The sequence below is a fragment of the Oncorhynchus keta genome, chromosome 2, assembly GCF_023373465.1.
Source record: "Oncorhynchus keta strain PuntledgeMale-10-30-2019 chromosome 2, Oket_V2, whole genome shotgun sequence".
NCBI classification, from domain to species: domain Eukaryota; kingdom Metazoa; phylum Chordata; class Actinopteri; order Salmoniformes; family Salmonidae; genus Oncorhynchus; species Oncorhynchus keta.
In genome coordinates, this window is record NC_068422.1 from 67,476,313 (window position 1) to 67,480,621 (window position 4,309).

Below are 4,309 nucleotides of genomic sequence, written 5' to 3' on the forward strand. Positions count from 1 at the left end.
GCACGAACACACTCACTTCCCTTTCAGCCCCCTGGTATCTCATTTCCTCCTGAGCCACTGTCAAGTCTCATCCACTCTCTTTTATCAGCTGCAAATGTGAGAATCCTTTGGACTATGTATCTATATTCATCAGTTCTCATTGTGGATATCTAGAAGGAGAACAACGAGTCATGTTTAGTTTATTACACCCCCCTGTGGGTGTTGAATGGTGTATCTACATGCATGTAGAAGTGTGTTCTTTTATTGTGTGTGTTGTAGGCATTATCTCAGTGATCCGTTTATTTCCTATTTTTTGACTAATGACATAAATTAACGGGCCAAGATGCAATTATCTCCCGGGTCAAAGCAGTGTTGTGGGTCAGTTTGTCTTCAGATAGCAGAGAGAGAGGGACCTGAAGCCCTCTGGTTGAGTAACATGATCGTATGTTGCACAGGAGAATCCATCACGGGCTAATATTGTTACCAGTCTGTCAGGAGAGACTAGTCACAGACAGACACAGCAACAGGCTACTCCCTCTGTTGACTAAAGCCTTTTCTTGTCTTCTCCTGACGTTTCATTTAGGGAAATTAGACCGGAGAGTCGAAATGATGACACAGAGAATACTGGTGCCCCCTAGACTGCTGAATCTGAGAGAGCATGATGCAAAACCCATAGCAACGCTCTTCTTCGAAAAATCACACTGACAAGAGGAGCTGTTCTGCCATGGCCATAGACTTATCTTTGTGACTTGATCGATAAAGTACAGTCCATCCCACTCTGAGAGACTAGGGCAGTGACCCCAGGTGTATCCATGCCCTACAGCCCGCTATCCCTCCCTACTCAGAGATAGAATACATGGAGTTATTATATGTCTATGGCCCTACCAACAGGACACTGGATGTTGTTGTGCTTTACTTACATATTTACGGTTCACCTTGGGGAACGGCAACCCTGTGTATAATTTACCCTGTTTATCAATTAGCTGTATGTATGTGTGGGTTATTCGTCATTTCTGTACAATCGTACATTATACTGGACATTGCACTTATTCAACATTTGCCTAGCCCAGATAAAATGTATGTCCTCTGTCTCTCTTTCTCTCTTTCTCTCTCTCTCTCTCTCTCTCTCTCTCTCTCTCTCTCTCTCTCTCTCTCTCTCTCTCTCTCTCTCTCTCTCTCTCTCTCTCAGACTGTCTCAAGGCCTACCTGTCTAGTGTGTAGAAAGACAGGGAACCACAGAAAGATTTATATTTGGAGTAAAAGTAAACTAAACTACTAAATGTCCCATATGGTGAAATGTCTTCACTAGGACATGCATACTGAACATGACTTGGCTATAGGTGCTGGGGACAAATGCAGAGCGTGGTTGGTGTTGAACAACAACAACAAGACTGTATTGTAAATGTAAATATGGACCAGAGAAGGAGAAATGTACTGTTGGGAGAGAAATGACTCTTATCTGCACAAGTCAAGTATTGTTTGTCGAGATGAAAAGACTGGGGGAAACACCTTACCCAGCCTTCAGTATCCAGTGCTCCTTCTGGCTGCGGTATGTAGGGCCCGTTGACAGCTGATACCTGTTGTCCCCCCATTAAGAGTGACTGTATTCAGAGCCCTATCTGTTCTTGTCCCTCTCTGTCAGTGGTGTGTTCCTGATGGTGACGACGATGGAAAGATATGATGAAAGGAATGAATAAAGATTTTGCACAATTTTAATAATTGCCTCCTTTTCTTTCCGTAATGTTTAGAGAGTCGTTGATTGAGTTGTGGAGCGGAAAGGGTGTTGTTACCGTACGACGTTACATGAAAATATGCACTGGTGTCTCGTAGACTGCAGGGGGCGTCCTCGCTCCGTGTGACTACCCAGACGTGATTACTGTCCACCATTCCAACTGTTGAAGCAGTGTGTCTCACGACTGTGAGGATCAATGGCAGTTTTATTAAACATCTAACTTCATCAATGAAAAATAACATTTATAGGCTAAAGCCACTCCGGTGTACAGGTGCATCGTGGTGAAGCCAGTAATTGTGGGATTTGGTCAGGCGAATGCATTAACAAGAGACCTGTTTGTTGTGCTTGGTGTTGGTAGGTAGGTGCTCATATGATGTCAGCAGGGAGCACTTTTCCCTCATAGAGAGGGGTTGTTAAGACCTGTTCTCCAGCCAAATTCCCACTCTGACTCTCTAAATCTGACCGTAGACACCGACTGAGCCCAGCGCTGCCACTCCACTACAAAACTCTAAAATGATGGGGTTTTTGGCACCAAAATGGCTACTGCGTCTCACAAGTGGTGAATGTGGAGAGAGAGAGCATTGAAGTACTACAGTGAAGTACTTACAGACCCTTGAAAGGCACTTAATGTGTGTATTTGCGGGCACAGTAATTGAGCCCCTCCCTTTCATATTGACCCATTTGACAGGCGCTGTGTTCGGGCCTTGTGTTTGAGTGAAATGTCTTCATTTCTGTGACTGGCAGATGATGTGTATGGTTCCCATGCTGCTGTGATCTTACACATGCTGCGTCACGTTGGACACATGCCCTGGGTTTGGCTCGTCCCGTCAGCAGTAAGGCCAGTTGGCTGTTAGCTCAGAGCCCAGAGTGTGACTGTGCTGGCCTGCTGTAATACAACAACCGTCCACTGTGGGGAGCTCTGGTGTCGCTCACCTCAGAACCCTCTCTCTTCCTCTGTCTCTCTACCTCGCTCTCCCTACCTGCCAGAGACACACACACACACACACACACACACACACACACACACACACACACACACACACACACACACACACACACACACACACACACACACACACACACACACACACACACATCAGATCACACAGACGCTGGTTGTTTAGTGGGATAAAAAGGTGGTGATGTGAGACGTGAGGGCAGGCAGAGGGTTAGCAGAGGTGTCTGGCCCTCTCGTCGGCGTCGTCGGCATGGTCATCTCTCTGCCCCTCCCATACCTGTGTAATCAGTGTGACCGTTTGATTCCCGCACAAAAGGAGCAATTAAGGGGAGTTGTTTAATCACCCACACTTTTATTGAGCTCGGGGGCTCTTCGCTTGCAGCTCCAGCCCCCTGTCTGCAGTTGCGGTAGACAGGAGTGACAGAGGAGGTTGCCGGTTTAACAGGGCGCTAAGGTTTTCCTCCCAGTCAGACTCTATATGTCTACGCTACCTGCACTCTGGTGCAGGGGGGACAATGGACAGACATTCACACACACACACACATGCACACACACACACACACACACAAACACACACACACACACACATACACACACACACACATGCAGATTTGGTTAATAGTTACATGTTAATAGTTACATGTACAGGGTTGCAGGTGTGATTGCAGGGTACAGTGCAGTCACACACACACACACACACACACACACACACACACACACACACACACACACACACACACACACACACACACACACACACACACACACACACACACACACACAAGCCCAAAGACACTGCATTACACAAGGAACAACCAGTACAGTTCCCTTAGAAACCTTATCAATGTTCAGATTGAATTGATGGCTTTTACTTGGTAGTGTGTGTGTGTGTGTGTGTGTGTGTGTGTGTGTGTGTGTGTGTGTGTGTGTGTGTGTGTGTGTGTGTGTGTGTGTGTGTGTGTGTGTGTGTGTGTGTGTGTGTGTGTGTGTGTGTGTGTGTGTGTGTGTGTGTGTGTGTGGATTTAAATGATTGGGCTGTTGCACTTTTCCCCTGTCTATTCCCTGAGGGGGAGTGTGAGGTGAGAGGGGGACATGTTGCTTTAAAATGTCACAAACTGGGAGTGAACAGCACCACTGTGCATATCGACCCAGAGAGAAGGGTGAGGGGGTGGGAAAGAGCACACCAGCTCTGCTCATAAAGCCAACAGCTGCGTGGGTAATGTTTTGTGACACACAGCCTCTCCGAGCCCTTCTGTTTCCCCCAGTGCCAGGAGACGCCATTTTCGGTTGTCACAAATGTCTCTGCCATTCGCCCCCTAAGTCTTAATTATCACTTTGAGTTTTTGGCCACGTTTTGCACATGATGGTGAATGGATCCATGTGCATGCTTTATAATTCTACTCCGTGATTTACAAGTGCCGTGTATTACAATCGGCAGCGCCGCCTCTTTAACACTGGCAGCCCTCTCCAGAAAGACACCAGGAACAAAAGACCAGGGCATTCTGGCAGCCACAGGGCTTTGACTACTGCCTCTGCCATGGCCCATCTCCTCCCCTCCTTCTCCTTCTCCTTCTCTCTCTATTTCTATCCTCTGTCTGACTATCCTCTTTCTCTCTCTCTCTCTCTCTCTCTCTCTCTCT

At 47.1% G+C, this 4,309-nt stretch overlaps 1 protein-coding gene across 6 annotated transcripts in view; it reads left to right on the forward strand.

The window, feature by feature from the left end:
• LOC118362353 (protein mono-ADP-ribosyltransferase PARP6-like) overlaps window positions 1-1,698 on the forward strand; it is a 21,232-nt gene extending 19,534 nt beyond the window's left edge. For 4 of the 6 annotated variants that reach the window (XM_052481133.1, XM_052481138.1, XM_052481141.1 and 1 more), the window contains one exon: window positions 1-1,698. This exon is cut by the window's left edge and continues 421 nt beyond it. The gene's annotated coding sequence lies outside the window, so the exon portion shown is untranslated. The other 2 variants (XM_052481136.1, XM_052481137.1) reach the window with 2 other exon arrangements.
• Window positions 1,699-4,309: the final 2,611 nt, after the last annotated feature.